Source organism: Delphinapterus leucas, chromosome 10 (assembly GCF_059928025.1).
Source record: "Delphinapterus leucas isolate spDelLeu-1000000601 "Yukka" chromosome 10, BTC_Dleu_Yukka2, whole genome shotgun sequence".
NCBI lineage: Eukaryota > Metazoa > Chordata > Mammalia > Artiodactyla > Monodontidae > Delphinapterus > Delphinapterus leucas.
Window position 1 is genome coordinate 81,568,913 of NC_143138.1, and position 20,487 is coordinate 81,589,399.

Sequence of the window (20,487 nt, forward strand, 5' to 3'; positions counted from 1 at the left end):
CAGGTGTGTACTAATCTAAAGAAATATGGGTACCTGTATTTCTAGAAACAATGCTTCTAGAGATAAAGAGGGTCACTACATTTTGATAAAAGTTGCAATCCATTAGGAAGATAGAACAATTCTAAACTTATATTTCCAATAATAACTTCAAAATACCTAAAGCAAGAGTTTCAGGACCACAGAGAAAATGGAACAAGTCCTTTATGATAGCTAGTAAAAGCTTCTTTATCAATAACTGATAAAGATAGATAGGAAATAAAAAATAATAAAGGAAATAAAAATAAGAATATAGAAGATTTAAACAAAATAATTAGCAAGAATAAGCTAGCGGACACATACAGAATACTATTCTTAACAAGTGAACAAACTTTTTATTTTTTGGCATACATGCAACATATATAAAATTTGGCCGTGTACTGGGGCATAAAGAAAGTACTGATATTGTCTGTATGATACCAATTGCTTTAAATTTGTTGATACTTGCTTTATGCCCCAGTACATGGCCAAATTTTACATATGTTGCTTTTTTCTTTTTTTGGTGGAACTTGACAGGCTACTGAGAAATTCACATAGAAAAGGAAGAATTGGTAAAACACTCCATAAAAAAAGTTAATAAATGAGACTTGCCATAACATATATTAAGACTATGTTAAATAAGACAGTGTGGTATGGGCCCAGGGATTGGCTCACAGAACTCAGAAACAAAAGGTCCACGTAGAACCAGGCGGGGAAAATCAGACCATTCAATGGTTGATGTTAGGACACCTAGTTATCCATATGGAAGAAAAAAAGAAACTGAATCCCTACTTCACAACTTTCACCAAAGTCCATTTCAGATGCACCAAGGGCTTAAATATGAAATGTAAAACTTCAAATTGTTCAGGAAGAAATACAAATGTATATCTCCATGACTTTGGAGGTGGGGAATGATTTCTTAAACAAGAAACAGAAAGCACCAACTATCAAGGAAAAGATTGATCAATTTGACTCATTAAAATTAAGAATTTTGCTCACTGAATGATTTTCTGAAGAAGGTGAAAAGATAAGCCCCAAATTGGGAGATGATATTTGCAACACCCAGAACCGAGAAAAGGATTAACATACAAAATACATAAAAAAATACAGAGAGAGCCTACCTTGATGAGTTAATCATGGAAGCCCTCTGAAAGGTGGTGATGGGAAAACTGAGATCATAGAATGAAAAGGAAGTGAAGGGAGGATGAGCACGCCTGAGAGGAAAGAGGAAGTTCAAAGGCTGTGAGGTGGAGAAAGGAGAGAGAGAGAGAGGGAGGGAGGGAGGGAGGGAGGGAGGGAGGGAGGGAGAGAGAGAGACAGAGAGAGACAGAGAGAGACAGAGAGAGAGGGAGGGAGAGAGAGAGAGAGGAAGGAGATGAAAGCTGAGAGGAAGCAAAGGCCAGAACAAGCAGGATGGTACAGGGGAAGCCAATAAGGGATTTATCTGAGGACACCTGGCTGCTTGTGACGTGTGGGTGAGCAGCTGCAGTTACTTATGGGAAGACCATGGCACCACTGGAATCTGGCAGAGAGGAGCTCTCATAGAACCTCAGAAAGGCAGCCACAAGGTGTAGGTGAAGGGCACACACCCTGGAGCCAGATTACCTGGTTTCCTATCCTTGCTGTGCTCCAAAGAAGTCCCTTGACCTTGGGTAAATTACTTAGGCTTTCTAAATACAGTATTATCCAAATACAGTTATCAAAATATTACATTTAAATACATATACATATGTATATATGTACTGCTTTACTTATCAATAGGAAGAGCTATTCAGGGGAATAATAACTACCGTAACTTTGAAGTTGTGATAAGTGAAGATAATATTTTAAGACATCTATAACTGTAATGTCATTAAAAAAATCAACCATTTCTACAGGCTATAAAGTCACAGGTACTAACCAATTCTACTGTATGGTTTGTCGCCTATGCTCATAATTGAAGGAAATGTTAAACTTCAGTTAGAGGTTACTGAAAATTTTTTTTAAATGTTTATTTTCCTCATCCAAGTTGATATACAAAATATCAATATATAAAGTCTGTTCGGGCTGCTCTAACAGAATACCATAGATTGGGTGGCTTATAAACAACAGAAATTTATTTCTCACAGTTCTGGAGACTGCAAAGCCTAACACCAAGGCACCAGAGGATTTGGTGTCTGGTGAGGACCTGCTTTCTGGTTCACAGATGGCCTCCTTTTCAATGTTCTCACATGGAGGAAGGGGTGAGGGATCTCTCTGGGGTATCTTTTAAGAGGACACTAACTCCATTCATGAAGGCTCCACCCTCATGACCTAATCATCTCCTAAAGGCCTTACCTCCTAACACTATCACATTAGGGATTAGGTTTCAACATATGAATTTTAAGGGGGACATGAACATTTGGTCTATAGCATCAATATTCTTGAAAAAGCACTTCTTTTCGCAAATAATCTTACCTATTAAAAATTTAAAAGAGATTTAAAAAACCCCAAATATATCCTATGGTAGAAAAACATTTACTTGACATGAAGCAATTCCTTTAGTTTAGTTTCTTTTTCTTCTGTTAAGTTCAAGTAACATTTAATATAGTGCTTTCATTTAAATTTATTTATTTATTATTTATTTTTGGCTGTGTTGGGTCTTCGTTTCTGTGCGAGGGCTTTCTCTAGTTGCGGCAAGCGGGGGCCACTCTTCATCGCAGTGCACGGGCCTCTCACTATCGCGGCCTCTCTTGTTGCAGAGCACAGGCTCCAGATGCACAGGCTCAGTAGTTGTGGCTCACAGGCCTAGTTGCTCCATGGCATGTGGGATCTTCCCAGACCAGGGCTCAAACCCATGTCCCCTGCATTGGCAGGCAGATTCTCAACCACTGAGCCACCAGGGAAGCCCTAGTGCTTTCATTTAAAAATAGAATTGAATAGTTATATTTTTGTATAATTCTACCAGATGATCAGACTGTCTCTCCATCCATCCATATGTGATAGATTGAAATTACTGGTCCTGATTATTCACTCCCCTATAAAGAGAGTTATATGTCCATACCTTTGCCTTGGCCTCAGGGAAAGTAAAGTGTGCTTGCCTGATCCTTGATTTTGGATTTGGCCATAGGACTTGCTTTGCCCAACGGGAGGTTAGTAGAGTAATACAGGCAAAGGCCTGAAACGTGTCTGCACGGTTTGGCATGACTGTTTTGTACTTCTGCCATTACTATGAGACAAACATACCCTGTAGACACAGTCCCTCCAGTCTGGACAACACAACGAAACATAAGAAGCAATGTCAACAGAAAGACCTGCAGGCTGTTGAAGAACTTCCCCAGCCAACCCACAGAAGCCTGAATGACAAATAAATGCTTATTTTTGAATACCACTGCTATTGTGTGGTTATTTGTTATGCAGCCATAGGTGACTGATACAGTGTCCATCTATCCATCCATTCATCCATTCTTTTTTTTTTTTTTAAAGATTATTTATTTATTTTTGGCTGCATCGGGTCCTCGTTGAGACATGCGGGATCTTCCGTCGCGGGGCGCGGGCTTCTCTCTAGTTGTGGTGTGTGGGTTTTCTCTCTCTAGTTGTGGCACGCAGGCTCCAGGGCACTTGGGCTCTGTAGTTGTGGCACGTGGGTTCCAGAGCGCGTGGGCTCTGTAGTTTGCGTCACGAAGGCTCTCTGGTTGAGGTGCACGAGCTCGGTAGTTGTGGTGTGTGGGCTTAGTTGCCCCGCGGCATGTGGGATCTTAGCTCGCTGACCAAGGATCAAACCCCCGTCCCCTGCATTGTAAGACAGATTCTTTTTTTTAAAAAAAAACTCCGTTATTCTTTAATATCATCAGACATCCAGTCAATGTTCACATTTCCCAAAATGTTTAATTGGTTTGTTTTACAAAAATTATTTATTTTACACTCTCTAAAAATTCAGATCTAAGTAAGGTCGATGAAGTCCAATGGTTATATCACTTATCTCTTTTAATCTATAGGTTTCCCTTTCCAACTGTTTTTTCAATTTCCTTGGAATTTATTTGAAGAAACTGGGTCATTTGTTTTGTAGGGCTTTTCACAGTCTGGATTTTGCTGGTTATGTCCCCATGGTGTCTTTAACATATTCTTCTGCCCTCTATACTTCTTGCAAATTGATAGTTGGAGCCAGAGACTTGAACAGATTCCGATGAGATTTTGTGGCAAGAATACTTTATAGGTGGTATGTTGTTATTCTGTCAGGGGATGCATCATGTCTGGTTGTTTCTTTGTTTGTGTAAGGCGGATTCTTTACCACTGGACCACCAGGGAGGTCCCATCCATTCTTTTACCAATATAAGCACCTAGGAAGATGTCTGGAGTGATGTGTATCAAATGTTAATAATGGTTGTCGAAAAAGCACTTCTAATGAGGCTTGGCACTAAGCTACTTTAGTTCTTGTTGTTGCTGTGACTACTGCCATTATATTGAGAGGTGGCATGGGTAACAGTGAAGACTTTCTGGTACACCAGGGCAGATGGCTTTGCCATCTACCAGCCCTGTGACCTGGGTGAGGCAGGTAGCCTCTCTGACACTACCCCCTGCCCCTCCCCACGATGTCTCTCCTGGAAATCTTGATAGAGAGCTAGGAAGCGGGGAGGGAAGAGGGGGAAACAGCTCCAGGACAGGTTCTGCCTTTAATGCTTTAGCCTAACGATGATCATTATTCATAAACTATAACTGCTTATGCTCTGGATTTTACTGCTCATTAAGAGCTGAGTATAATATCCTTAATTAGAGTCAGGAGTTGGACGCCTAAGAAAGAGATGTGGAGAACATTTGAAATTCTGAACCTAAAATAAAACTCTTCAAACAGATTATTTTTTGAAAGAATAAAGCTTTACATGCTCCTGGAGAGAAATCTTTTCTTTAAAATTTTGAGCCTGGGAAGTTTGTTGTGAACTAAATGGTTCCATAATTCAGTTTTCTTGCTTCCTTGTAGAAAGCAGCCTTATTGAGTTCTACCAGATATTTGTACTTCTACCCTCAACGTTTAAAAATGCTTTCATACCAGCTGTCTCTCCTGTCTCACTTCTTCCTAAGGGCTTGTAGGGTAGGTATGATCCCCTTTTGCTTGGGTTAGCCAGAGAAGGTTTCTTTGCTTGTGATCTACATTTCTTTGCTGCAGACCTTCTCAGAGCCTCTATATGCCAGTGTACGTTGGGAACCCCAGAAAGGCGAAAAGAGAAGTCAGCATTTCTCCAGCTTGTAGGACCCACTTCTTATCTGTGGCATTTCTCACAGGACTAGTAGGGACCTGCTGCCTTAGATATAACCTCCGAAAAACAAATGCCTTTCTTAGTGGGTGTTTGCAGTCACCATACTTAGGACACAACCAAACAAAGGAGAAGCCGGGAAAGTCAGGTGTTACGACAGGGCTGAATCTGCAGCAGGGACAGAGCGGTCTTAGGAAGAAGATCCTGTGGCTTTTTAAAACATCTTATTTGCCTTATTCATCTTGTGATTTCTTATAAAGACTGAAATCTCATTCCCTGGCAGCTTGTTTTCTCTTCTCCTGGTTTTAGAGCCATCGGCTAGGTCCTGCATCCTCTCAAAAACTCAGAACAGTTTTCTCTCATGTGAGGTCTGCCAGATATTAGATCTTTCTTCTCTCTTCCCACGTCTCTTCAACCCCACTCCGCCCCCCTCCCACAGAGGTGCTGTTTGCCGAGAGACTGTTTGCCTAAACCAGGTGGTCTCAAGGAAAAGCTGGCTGGCCAGCCTTGTGGAACAGGGTCCGTGGGTGTTACCGAGAGTCATGGGGCGCTGCAGAGCATCTGGGCTGTCAGTGACCCAAGGCTCTATCTCTCCCGAACATGAAAGGAAGCAGCGCGGAACATTTCCCAGATGGGGAGTTGGCCTGGTGGACTACACAGAAGATTAAAATAATGATTTTTTTGGTTTCTCTAGAGAAGAGGTGTCAACTTGCTTCTCACTTCCTGAAAGCAAGAAGTCAGCATTTTGAGAGGCATCTCTTCACCTATATGACCAACATTAACTGGGTCTGAATGGGGGATGAAGTCGCCCCCAGGGGGACGTTTGGCAGTGTCTGGAGACATTTACGGTTGTCACAATGGGGGTGGGTGGTAGGTGGGTTATACTACTGGCATCTAACAGGTAGAGGCCAGGGATACTGCTAAACATCCTACAATGCTCAGGACAGCACCACAACAGAGAATTATCTGACCCCAAATAGTCAGTATTATCAATACTGCTGAGGTTGAGAAATCCTGTTCCAGAGCATGGTGGTTAATCACAAAGGCACTAGAGTCAGAAAGACCAGGGTTCAAATCCTGGCTTCATCACCTACTGCCCCCAGGACCTGAGCAGATCACTTCACTTAATTCTTTCAGTTGTAAAATGAAACTACTAACACCTACCTTATCAAGTGCTCAGTATAGTACGGGACACTTAAAATGATAAGATTTTACTGTCATTGCTCTGTAAAATGTCCAGAATTGGCCCCATGGAAGACAGGAAGTTGGCAGCTGTCAACCTCATGTGCCAGGCACTGTGGCATGGATAGCAGATCATGGGGGAGCGTTTGCAGCAGACAGCAAAAAGATGCTGCCCTACTTCTTATAGAGTCTAGAATGGTGTGGTTCAACAGAACTTGCTGCAGCGATGGAAATGTTCCCTAACTGCACTGTCAGATGGGATAGCTCCTAGTCACATGTGGGTCTTGAGCACTTGAAATGTGGCCACTATAACCAAGGAACTGAATTTTAAATTGTATTAAGTTTAATTACTTAAAATGAAGATGCTGCACATGGCTGGTGGCTCTCATACTGGACACAGCAGGATGAGAAGAGGAGATCAGATGGATGTAGACCAAGTCTTGACAATCAGCGGCACCACGTGGGGAGGGGACAGCTGGGGCACAGGAATTGAAGGGAGGAAGACATCACTTCTGAGCAAGCACTTCATGGAAGAGATTCTGGGAAAGGTGGGCCTGAAGGATGGGTAGGCTTTTTGATAGCAGGGATTAAGACCAGTGAGGGGGAGACGAAGCATGAGGGCAAAGATGTAGGCATGGGGAGAAAGGCTCGGCACGTCTGTACAGATGAAGGTCAAGTCCTAAGACAAGAATACCCCCCTTCTGAATGCAAGGAAGGTGACATTCAAATGTATAGCACCCAAAATAGGGAACGTCCAAGCGAATCCAAGATGACAGAACATCTTAAATCCAGTACACTCAAAATAAAGAGGAATGACTTGGAAAATTTAAAAATGCCATGTTTTACGGAGCAAAATTTTACTGAATCCATCACAGATTCATAAATATGGTTCTTGAACCCATGTCTGTGTGACTTCAAGTACAAGGTTTTCCAGTCTAACCCATGAAAGCCCCAAGTCTGTGTGCGGGCAATAATAATATATGAGAAGCTGAAAGAATGCCGCAGACAAATTTTGACAAGTTGCCTCAGGCCGCTCTGGTTTCTGGAACCCAGTTAAGGATGGATGACACGGATGGGCAGAGGATAACTGGTACTATGAAACGCCCTGTCTCAACCCAGTTTTACTGAAGACACCCAGACATTGCCTAAAACTTTTCCTAGAAATCTGTTAAGTACTGTCTGTGACTCTGCCAAGCAGTACTTATTTCGTGGCAGCTAGGGCTTGACCAAAAGGAGCAACTGCTTTGAGGATCTCACCGCCAGAGGAGGGGAAAAGAATCTTTGCAGCTGAAACCTGAGGTTTGCTGCCGGAGAGAGGAAAATTGATCTCTTAAGATAAGGAATATTTGCAAAACATGCCAGGCTACAATGTCCACTAAAGGTAAATAAAGGAGTGTTAGGCAAAAATTTCTCAGGACAAGAGGAAATCGTCTGTGCAAACCAAAACGTTGTCAGCTTTGGTTACTGGCTTGAACCCAGGATTCTTATATAATTGGAAAACAACTATGGCTCCCCAAACCAGGTAGATTTTTAAAGTTGCATATCTTAAAATATCTGACTCAGTCAACAACCAAAACTTTTGATGAATAAATTGGAAAGAAAAATTTCATACTCTGTGGACTGCCTACTAATCTTGGAAGGAAAAAAATAACGAGATGTCTCAAAATAAATATTTGCATGTTGAGAGAGAGAGAGAGAGAGAGAGAGAGAAAGAGAGAGAGAAATAAACCTGGAAAAAATCTTTGAAAACTGAGCATACTGTTCCTAAAAGCAATCCCATAGAAGAGTTAAAATCATGTAAGAAAAACAGAAGCTCCATGGCATTATCAATCTGTGGGTAGCTTAATTCATGATTGTAGTCATCTGGTATTAATACAATAATTTCATAACTTAAAGGGAAATTTCAAAATAATGTATAGGTCTCCACTCATTTAGGAGTTAAGGTTTATAGAGTTTTTCTCTGGCTAGAATCTAGGACAAGAACTCCAGTAACAAGATTATCATTTTTCACTTCCTTGGTTTACAAAGCCCTAGTCCCTTTCTGTGGTCGGACACTTCGGATTAAGTCAGATGTGTTTTCAAACTACTTTGCCTCTTAATTTTTAAACCCTTGTTTATTTTAAAGAAAATTTACTCCATATGTTTCTGATTCATTTACACTTAACTCTTCAAAATGCTGTTTCATAAAAAGCTCTTTGATGTTCAAATTGCTTTTGGAGCTATTTTTAATAAGATTTTTTTAAAGCTTCCCTACTTAGAAACAGAAAGTTTCATTTCACTGCTATTTAACAACTTGGGGTCCAGAAGATTGGGTTCAGTTTATTACTTAAATGGAATAATGTATGTAAAATGCTTCATAAATTCTAAAACAATCAATGCCTGTTAGTGATTACAGGTGCTATTGTTACTACGACCACGCAGAAGACATAAGGTTGGAGGTTCCTCCTTCCCGCAGTTGGCTGGACCAGATCATCTCGTGGCTCCCTCCTATTTATAACACTTTCTTATTCTATGACTTTCTCATTCTTAGTAACACCTACAATAAACGCGTCAAATGACTGGTTCAGTCATAATGGAGAAAGTCAGGGAGAGGGCCACCCATACAAATTGGACCCCTTTTAGTTGAGCTCTTGCTTGGATCTACCGTGTGTAATGCATTGATCTTCACTGAGGTTCAAGGTCTGGTTGGGTTTTATTGACTTAGAGGTCAGGGCCTTCCTGGTGTATCATTTGATGAATGGATAGACTCTGTCAGAAAAAGAATTCACTAAGAAGGAAGTTTTGTGAGCAGGAGGGGGACAATCAAAGCAAGGCAGGGTCTGTTCCCGAGTCCCATGAGGATTCTAAGCCTCGAGGAGTACTACATGGAAAAGTTGCAGTTGTTTTCAAGGGGGGTCTGGGAACGTGGTCACATATGGTATTGACATGGCAAAATGTGACACAGAACATTCTCCCACTTCCGCGTGGAACCCATCTTTGCCTTGGCCTCATATACATCGACGATAGCGTCTGGAACCGTGAGACAGTGGTGGCTCAGATTCTATTGTCTGTTAGGAGATGGCTGAAACATTCTGGCAATGCAACAGCAGTTGCCTGTAGCAGCAGCGTCCCGTTAAAGTTGGCTTAAGCACATGGGAGCCCCCCCTGGGCTCCCTAGAAACACTTTGGGGCATGTGTGTGGGTGGCCCAGGGGTCTCTGTGACCTCATTCCTAAAGTCTAATGAGGCCTGGGGTCATTCAGATTTCATGTGAAAATGGCAAAACAGCCATTTGGCTTGTCCTGTCTTGACAATTGCGCAAAAGGTCTCGACCACTCTAACAAAAGTGAACAGGAAACCTTTGTCTCCTGGAAGCTGACCCTGAGCTTGCGTGTGAAGCGTATACCCTGCTTCCTCATGCTCTCCCCATGCCTCAGCCTGTTGCACACCAGGCTGCCTTTAGGAATTTGGAACCAAACATGAAACTCTTCATCACACAATGGAGGGACCATTGCTCTGCCCTTTGGCACATCAGTCTTCCCTGGTGAATGGCTCCCGAGCCTTGTGATTCTTGCCGTCTGGAACAGTTGGCCCCTTCAGTTAACTTGCCAGCAGTAATCAGTTATTTCTCCTAGCCATAAATTTCCACCATTCTTTTTGGAGGGGGAAGAAATTAAAGTAACAAAGGGAGGTGGCTATAATGAACCAAACTGTCAGAATAGCAAATGTTTTGAGTAATTTGTTGGGTCCTTGGTTTAGGGTTGACTGATTTCAGCACTAATTTTGCTTTGGACTCTTTCTTGGGACCAAGAAGCCTTATTTTCACCTGCATCTCCAATGAAGATTGTGACTTCAAATGTGGAAAAGCTGGTGAGAGAGGTTTTATTAGAATTCAACAACTTCACTGATTTTTTTTTTTTTGGCGGAGGGGTTGGGGAGAACTCTGGCCATCTGCTTGGCTATCTCCTTTTTCATGAAACAAACCAGATTTTTGACAACACCCACTGAACTTGGTCCATTACAGATACTGACCAAGAAACCACCTGGTCCAGCTAAATAGTATTAACTGCTCTGAGCATCTAATTTCACCATGTCTCGTTTGAAAAAGAGGAAGAAATTCCCCAAATGACTAATGGTTTTTAGGTTTGGCAGCCGTTTTTTCATTGTCCTCAAAGCACCTGGTGTAACCTGCTTGCTTTCAATTCTTCTGAGAGCCTGTGGATTTGAAATGATAAAAGCAAATAGGATCCCCTAAGTCCACAGGCCAAGGCAATCTACTTTTATAAAGAAAACACTGAACATTTTCGAACATGTGGCCCAGTAAGCTCCCCCCTGTCAGGGTCAGATTTATGTATTTGCTCTGGAACCAAGATTTTTGTACACCAGGCACAATACCTTGGAGTATTTACAGTGTAAGCTATTTTCCCAAAGCAAACAGCTGAATCAGTAAACCCCCCGTCCCCAGACACAGGACTCAGAGCCTTCCTGGGGAGCAGGTGTGCCGTAACTAGGAGGAAACCTTCCTTGGGCCTGACTCCCTGAATGTCTGAACATTTCCCCCCTTCCAGAGATGCAGTCTGATGACTTCTGAAGGCTTTGAAAAGGCAATTCTTTTCTTATTTCTCCCTTGATAAGAAAAACTAAAAAAGGGTCCAGTTATTACAATCTAAAGGGAAGGGAAGGGTGGCTTCCAGAGGAAGCCGTAGATAAAACAGAGCTATTACAAAGGCACTTTATCTTCTTATTCTTTTTCTTCTTCTTATAAAAAAAAAAAAAGTTCCCCTCCCTCTTTTCTGGCAGGGAGGGTAGAGGCCTTGGTCTTGAGCAGGAATTTGAAAGGGAAACAAAAGGCAAATCAGGAAGCTGCTTTCCCGCCTGGCATCCCAATGGCTCTCTTCGTCTGTGAGAAACTCCTAGCTGGCCTTGATCAGTGGAGGTGAAAATCATCCATGTTTCTGCAGAAGTGACTTTACAAAAACAGGCAGAGGTGGCATGAGGAGATGGCGTGATTCATTTACTTATTCATCCCATAAATATTTGTTAAGTGGGTTTCCGGGGTGAGGTCACTTTTGTAATGGAGTTGGACATCACCCCTGCAAGAGATCAAAGGTGTCTCCTTCATTTCTTGACCTCAAGACCTTCACAATTTCAACCATTCCTTGAGAGACATTTACATAGCATAGAAATGCTATGTGAGAACAGTTGCTATTTTTCTATTATATTTAAAAATCCTTGTTTGAATTATGGGATCCAGTGTAACACAGTATCGTGGAAGAATCACTATTCAACAGTCAGGACAGTTGAGTTCCGATTCTGGTTCTGCCAATCACTACCTGTGTTATGCGATCACGTGCAAGTGACATTTATCCTCTGGGCCACAGTCTCTCCATAGGTACAATGAGGGGGGAGGATTTTGAATTGCCTTCCAGCTTTATGATCCTACAATTTGTTAATAGTTTAAAAGTGGATATCCAGATTAAAATGTGATGGGAGGGCCGAAGTGCTTGGCATGTGGTCTAATCTGGAAGAGGAAAAGGCAGAAAGGAGGGAACCCTATGCATGTGGGTTAATGATACACATTGACAACAGGTCAGGATAGTTGGGGACAGGGGAGAGGTGTGGGGAACATCGCAGGCTGTGGAGTCAGGCTACCTGGGTTTGAATTCTGGCTCTACCACTATGGAGCTTGAGACAAGTTATTGACCTTTTCCAAATCTCAGCATCCTCACCTGTAAAATGGGTTAATATTAGTATCTACCATATAGAGCTGTTGTGGGGATTAAGTCAGACTGCCCACCTAGCACAGGGAGCCTGAATCACAGAACCCCTCTGTATCAGGGATATTCACAGCATGGTCTGGAGACCCCTGAAGAGTCTTGCTGGGGGTCTGGGAGGTCAAAAGTGTTTTCCTGATGACACTAAGATATATTTGCCCTTTCATTCTTATTCTCTCCTGAGTATACAGTGGAGTTTTCCAGAGGCTATACGACATGTGATAGTATCATAGACTGAATGCAGAAGCAGTTAGGAGAACCCACCTGTCTTCCTTTAAGCTGGTCATTTTAAAAAATTGCAAAAATAGAAAATAATTCCACTGTTCTAATTTTTCTTGGAAAATATAGTTATTTTTCATAAAAGTATGCATTTTTGGTTAACATGTCCTAAGCTTATTATTGCTATTTTAAGTACAGCAATCATTATTTCACACAATCTTAGTTTGAATTTCTAATATGGCAAACATCAGTAGCTCTAACTCACACAAACAAAAGCTACGTTTGGAGGTGCCAATTATTTTTAAGAGTGTGGTTCTAAAAACAAAGAAAAAATATATTCCTGCGTTAGTTTGCTATTGCTACGCAACTGCTGTAGCAAAGCACCACGAACGTGGTGGCGAGAAAACAACACCAATTTACTATCTTCCTGTGCTGGAGGTCAGAAGTCTAAAAGAGGTCCCCAGGACTGTGTTCCTTCTGGAGGCTCCAGAGGAGAATTTACTTCCTTGTCCTCTGCAGCTTGAGACTGCCTGCACCCTTGGTGCCCGTCCTCCTTCCTCCACCTTCAAAGCCAGTGGTACAGCCTCACTAAAATCTTTCCCTGCTTTTACGGTCACATTGTCTTTTGTCTCTCTGATCCCCTGCCTCCCTCTTACACTGGTTACACTGGGCTGACCTAGATAATCCAGGCCAATCTCCCCATCCCAAGATCCTTAACTTAACCACACCTGCAAAGTCCCTTTTGCCATATAAGATAACATAGGTTCAGGGAATTAGGACATGGACATCTTGGGGGCCATTATTCAGCCTACCACAATTCCATTGAGTTATTTACAAATTGGGTCCTTAACATATAAACAACAACAACAAAAAAAACTCACTAAAATTTCTAATTATAGTATATACCAAGTTGAAGGCAGATCTATCTTTTTTACTCATTTCTCTCAACAAATATCCTTAAAGATCTCTACATAATTCTTTGTCCAATCTTTCAATCGGCAGCTTAAGAGCCCTCTCTTCACGATATCTTCTTTGCCTCCCTCAGGAGGGATCCCTCTTCTCAGCATCTGCATTGAGCCTGGTCCAGAGTAAGAACCCCATAATTGTCAGCTGACATTTTTTCAACTAGTTTTCCATGTCTCTCCCCTCTCCTAGCCTCTAAGCCACCATCCCCTAAAGCATGTTCCACAAAATACTTGTCCCATGAGATTACACCACATAAAATAGCTCCATGGTCACAACATTTCAGGAAACACTACATATGAATCAATCTCCTCCCTTGTGGGGATTCATGGTACACTTCGGCATATTAAAGGCTCTGAGAAGTTCTGCAGCGTTCAGGGGTGGAGGTGGGGTTAGTGTAACACAGTGTTTTTCAAATTTATTTGCCCAAGGAATCTCTTTTTCCTATAAAATTGATTACCATTCTATTTTTAGAAACACTACTCTAAGCTCCTTGGAGTAAGGACCAAATTGTATCCTTCTTTGTGTCTTCTGTGGGCTGTCCCTGGGAGGTACTTGACAAGTATATGTTATATGAATGTATTGAAAAGAGGAAAACAAAGTTGATAAGACAAGATCTCTTCCTTTAAGTTGTTAAAAATGAGTAAGACAGATGTATAAATAACCATTTATATAGTCGTAGGTAAGTGAAAAAGTGATCTAACCCAGGATTGTTGATAAGAAGGAGAAAATCAAATCCAAATGCCGGAAACCAATCTACGAGTCAAACAAAACTGAGGTAGGTAATTCAAGCAGCCCTTTGAACTTGGTGGACTGCACTCTCTACAAAAGGAAATAAGAAAATTAGATCTGTGTAGCACAGAGCAGAAGAGAAAGAAAGAGCTGTCTTCAGATACAGAATGAAAATTATTATAGAAAAGATTAAGCCAGCATTAAAGCCCCAAGTCAGGTCTCTATTGTGATGGCTGAGAACCCAATACTCACATCCAATTGTCCCTGTGAACTGCAGGCAGTCAGTTTGAGGGAGTGAACCTGTAGCTCACTGCCAAAGGCTGGGCATGATTTTTTCAATCCCAACCACCGTCATTTCTCAGAAATAAAGGTTCTCTTGACATGAGAAGCGGCACTGGCCCCACCCTGAGATGGCAGCAAAGGCCAGGTCAATCACTGGTTGGACCAGCCCCTCCAAGAGCCGCTCCATGGCCTCGCTGGCCTCCTCTGTCGGTTGACTCTGAGAGCTAATTCAACCCAAGTTTTGAAGGGGCAAAAGGCAGTCTTTCCTACATGCTCTGATAAAGCCATGATGTACGGGGAGAAACAAACAATACTAGTTCAAGCAAGAAGAGAAAGAAGTTGGTATGGCTCAGTGGAAGGGGCAAAGGATTTGGGGGCCCCCAGAGTGATTTGGGTTTGAAATCCTGGCTCTGTCAACCCTGACCATGAGCAAGCTACTTAACAACTATAAGCCTGTGTCTTCAGTTGATAAATTTGAATATACCTTCTGTGTAGGGTTGTTGAAAGTACTAGAAATAAGGTTTATGAAGTGCACACAGCAGGCACTCAAGATATAATAGTAGGACAGCATTTATAATAAACAACGTTTATTAGTTAATATATAGTGATATGTATTATATTAATGTAATAATAAAATATAGTAAAATATAATAAATACTAAATGCTATGTTTATTATAAATACATCATGCATAATTTATCAATAAACAATGGCAGGGTAACATCTATGAATTACTAATCTTTGTTTCCACATCCCTCTCCAAGTGTTTCCTTCTATCCCATGTTTCCCATTTGGGAAGTTGTCTATTCTGGGTTCACTGCCTCAGGGAATAAACGGACTAGGAGAAAAGCAGATAAAAAGGTGGTGGTTCTGGAATTTGCATTCCAAAAGTCAGACAATGAAGGAATAGCAAAGAAGACTCATGGCATAAACTTGTGTTGACCAATATGGCAGCCACTGGCCTTAAGTGGCTACTGAGTGCCTGAAATGTGGCCAGGCTGTGTGCTGTAGGTACACACTACACATTGGATTTCAAAGACTTAGTACAAAAAAAGGGATGTAAAATACTTCATCACTAATTTTTAAAACTGATTACATGTTGAAATGATAATATTTTATAGGGTTAAGTAAAATATACTCTTAATATTAATTCTATCCATTTCCTTTAAAAAAATATAGCTACTAGAAAATTACATATGTAACTCAAATTATATTTCTGTTGAACAGCACTGGCCAAGACAATGATGGAGTAGAAAAGCCTCATGGTATAGAGAATAAATTCAGGAGAAAATGTATTCAGGTAGAGCAAGTTTTTTTGCTCCTGAAATTAGAAAGAATTCCAGGCCTGCGTGAGAAAGGTCAAAGGCATGCCATGAAAGCTAAGATGCAGGTTCATTTCTTTGACCTGGATGACCTCTAACTCTCTAGCCTGCCCCCTGGAGAGGGGAGGACACTTTCCCCAGATAGGGTTTCAGGACCAAGAGGCAAGGGTCCCCAGCTTTGCCAGACAGAGTTCTGTTATGGCAGCAAGGTTCTAGAAAACAGATGACCATATGGTCGCCCCAGCAAACTGGGTCTTGGCAACCCCATTAGGTTCACCACAGTGCAGAAGAATTCCCCCGCACCTCGAAGTGGTACAGACACAGGAAAGCTACACATCAGAAGAAGCTTTACAGGTAGGAACAGGGGCCGACACAGCAGTGACCTTAACAGACTGTTAGCCTGCGGGGCCCCTAGGTGCTTTGCACAAGTTCTCTTCTCTGGCTACTGCTCTCATCAAGCTGTTGAAAGTTCACATTGCATCCTTCTCAGGAGGATTGCCCTTCACTAACTGGAACCGCTTTTCCTAGAGAAGCCTGGAAGTTATGGAGGAGGCACCCAGAGCATCTGCTACATGGACAGGAGGAAAGTGGGGAGCAGATGAACTTCCTCCATGGCCTTGGCACTGTATCATTCTCATCCTTAGAATTTAGCAGCAACCCTGGGGAAAGAGGGAAGACCCTAAACTGGTGGAGAGTAAGTTACTTCCATCCTTGTGGAAAAGAGATTTGAAATAGTAATTAAGGCAATATCTAAAAAAATAAAATTCTATTCCTTGCATACCTGAATCGTTAATTGAGATTCTCTCTTTGTTATAATGATTAGTAAGGCACAGTAGGCTAATATAAAGTTGGGATGAGGTGTACATGAGAGAGAAAAAAAGTACATCTGATGACAAATATATATGACTTTCTTACAAAATGAAGAAAAAGAAAAGGGAATTACATGGTATCGGTCCAGTATGAGCTATTGGTAATGCTGGTGAGAAATATTTACACATTCCAATGGTTACATGATGCAATGTCCAGGTGGATATTAAATGTTCTGTGACGAATCTGGAATGATGGTACTGATATACTATAAATATCTCGTTAACAGAGTGGCACAACCTATAAAAAGAAAGCTGTTACTGACTTTATTCATGTGGTCACCATATTTTCTTGAGAATTTTACAAACATTTAGATCTGCTTAATTCAAGGGAAAAACAATCTGTCTTGGGGGAAGTTGCCAAGAGCTCATGGGTCTTTCAATTCTTCATGTGTGTCATAAGAGTCCATGTAATTCAATCAATTCCAGTTTACATTTTTATCCCATCATAATTTATAAAGCACCAAATAAGAACTTAAAAACCCCCAATTCAAAAACAACAAAAAATGTCCAACTCCCAAGGTTGTTTAAAAAATAATCACCATTTTGCCAAATATTTGCCAGCATCAAATATGCTAACCAGCTCTTCCTCCCACTGCCACGCCCCACCCCCCAAACTCTCCTGCTCATTTCACTACTTTCCCCCAAACTTGACTGAGAACTTTCACACACTCTCTACAATGATGTCCTTAATCGTTTTCTGCAAAATTTATCGAATCCGTTTGGGTCATTCACTCATTTAGTTCAAGAAAGTTTTCCTGAGAATTAATATTGTTAAAATGGTCATACTACACAAAGCAATCTACAGATTTAATGTGATCCTTATCAAATTATCCATGATATTTTTCACAGAACTAGAACAAATAATCTTAAAATTTATGTAGAAACATAAAAGACCTGGAATTACCAAAGCAATCCTGAAGAAAAAGAGCAAAGCAGGAGGCATAACCCTCCCAGACTTCAGACAATACTACAAAGCTACAGTAGTCAAAACAGCGTGGTATTGGCACAAAAACAGACATATGGATCAATGGAACAGAACAGAGAACCCAGAAATAAACCCAGGCGCCTACGGTCAATTAATCTTTAACAAAGGAGGCAAGAATATACAATGTGGAAAAGACAGTCTCCTCAGCGAGTGGTGTTGGGAAAGCTGGACAGCCACACGTAAATCAATGAAGTTAGAAGACACCCTCTCACCATACACAAGAATAAACTCAAAATGGCTAAAAGACTTAAACATAAGACATGACACCTAGAGGAGATCATAGGCAAAACATTCTCTGACATAAATTGTACCAATGTTTTCTTAGGTCAGTCTCCCAAGGTAACAGAAATAAAAATAAATAAATGGGACCTAATCAAACTTACAAGCTTTTGCATAGCAAAGAAACCATCAAAAAACCCAGAAAGAAAACCTACAGAATGGGAGAAAATATTTGCAAATGATGCAACAGACAAGGGCTTAATTTCCAAAATATATAAATAGCTCATACAACTCAACAACAAAAAAACAAACAATCCAATCGAAAAATGGGCGGGAGACCCAAATAGACATTCTCCAAGAAGAAATACAAATGGCCAACAAGCACATGAAAAGATGCGCAACATCACTAATTATTAGAGAAATGCAAATCAAAACTACAATGAGGTACCACCTCACACTGGTGAGAATGGCCATCATTAAAAATGCTACAAATAACAAGTGCTGGAGAGGATGTGGAGAAAAGGGAACCCTCCTATACTGTTGGTGGGAATGTAAGTTGGTACAGCCACTATGGAAAACAGCATGGAGGTTCCTCAGAAAACTAAAAATGGAGCCACCGTACGATCCAGCAATCCCACTTCTGGGCATATATCCACACAAAACTATAATTCAAAAAGATAAAGACTCCCCTATGTTCATAGCACCACTATTCACAGTAGCCAAGATATGGAAACAACCTAAATGTCTATCTACAGATGAATGGATAAAGAAGATGTGGTCTATATACACAATGGAATACTACTAAGCCATAAAAAAGAACGAAATAATGCCATTTGTAGCAACATGGATGCAACTAGAGATTATCACACTACGTGAAGTAAGTCACAAAGAGAAAGACAGATGCCATATGATATCACTTACATGTGGCATCTAAAATATGACACAAATGAACCTATCTACAAAACAGGAATAGATTCATGGATATAGAGAACAGACTTGTGGTTGACAAGGGGGAGGGGTTGGGGGAGGGCTGGAGTGGGAGGTTGAGATTAGCAGATGTAAGCTATTATGTATGGAATGGATAAACAACAAGGTCCTACTGTATAGCACAGAGAACTATACTCAGTACCCTATGATAAACCATAATGGAAAAGAATATATAAAAAAGAAGCATGTGGGGCTTCCCTGGTGGCACAGTGGTTGAGAGTCCGCCTGCGGATGCAGGGGACGCGGGTTCGTGCCCCGGTCCGGGAAGATCCCACATGCCGCGGAGCAGCTGGGCCCGTGAGCCATGGCCGCTGAGCCTGCGCGCCCGGAGCCTGTGCTCCACAACGGGAGAGGCCACAACAGTGAGAGGCCCGTGTACCACAAAAAAAAAAAAAAAAAAAAGAAGCATGTGTATATGTGTATAACTGAATCACTTTGCTGTACAGCAGAAATTAATACATTATAAATCAACTATACTTTAATAAAATTAAAGAAAAGAAAGGTTTTCTGAATACCTATCATGTGCCAGCAGCTGTGTCAGGCACCAAGGATCCAATGGGGAACAAAACTGGTCCTGCTTCTGTCTTCGTGAAGCAAACAACAGGCAAACTGTCATCAACTGGGCTAACAGGGAACACTGGATCTACATTTTGAACCTGCTGGCTTTTGTTCAACCTAATATTTGTAGCTAGTCATAGAAACACTGAGTGATGTCTACTACCCATCAAGGCAGGGGACCTGGGGCTTTAAAACATGCTCATTATTTTATGACCCAATTATTCCTCTTTTACATATGAGGAAAACTGATTCCAAGTCCACGTAGCTGACCAAGATTGGTCCTAACTTCTCTGTTTTACTGCTTTCCTCCCTGAAATTACTGGGTGGGCCAAAAGGTTCACTCACTTTTTTCTGTAAGATGGCTCTAGTAACTTAGTTGTCTTTAACTTCATTTGAAACAATTTTGTTAGATTGTATGTGACAGCTGTCATATCAGCATGCATTTAAAAAAAGACTTATCAAAATTGGTGAATTTTTGTGTAGCCATTTTAATATTGAAGATGGAAGAAAAAAAAGCAACATTTTTGGCCTATTATGCTTTATTATTTCAAAAAAGATAAAAATGCAACTGAGGGCTTCCCTGGTGGCACAGGGGTTGAGAGTCCGCCTGCCGATGCAGGGGACACGGGTTCGTGTCCCGGTCCGGGAAGATCCCACATGCCGCGGAGCGGCTGGGCCCGTGAGCCATGGTTGTTGAGCCTGCACGTCCGGAGCCTGTGCTCCGCAACGGGAGAGGCCGCAACAGTGAGAGGCCCGCGTACCGCAAAAAAAGTAAATAAAAAAGAATTAGTCAACAGAAAACGCATAGTCTTCCATCAGGATAATGTAAGACCACATGTTTCTTCGATGACCAGGGAAAAACTGTTACAGCTTGGCTGGGAAGTTCTGATTCATCCCCCATATTCATCAGACATTGTACCTTCGGATTTCCATTTATTTCAGTCTTTAGAAAATTCTCTTCATGGAAAAATTTTCAATTCCCTGGAAGACTGTAAAAGGCACCTGGAATATTCTTTGCTCAAAAAGATAAAAAGTTTTGGGAAGATGGAATTATGAAGTTGCCTGAAAAACGGCAGAAGCTAGTGGAACAAAATGGTGAATATGTTGTTCAATAAAGTTCTTGGTGAAAATGAAAAATGTGTCTTTTATTTTTATTTAAAAACCGAAGGCACTTTTTGGACAAGCCTGTGTTA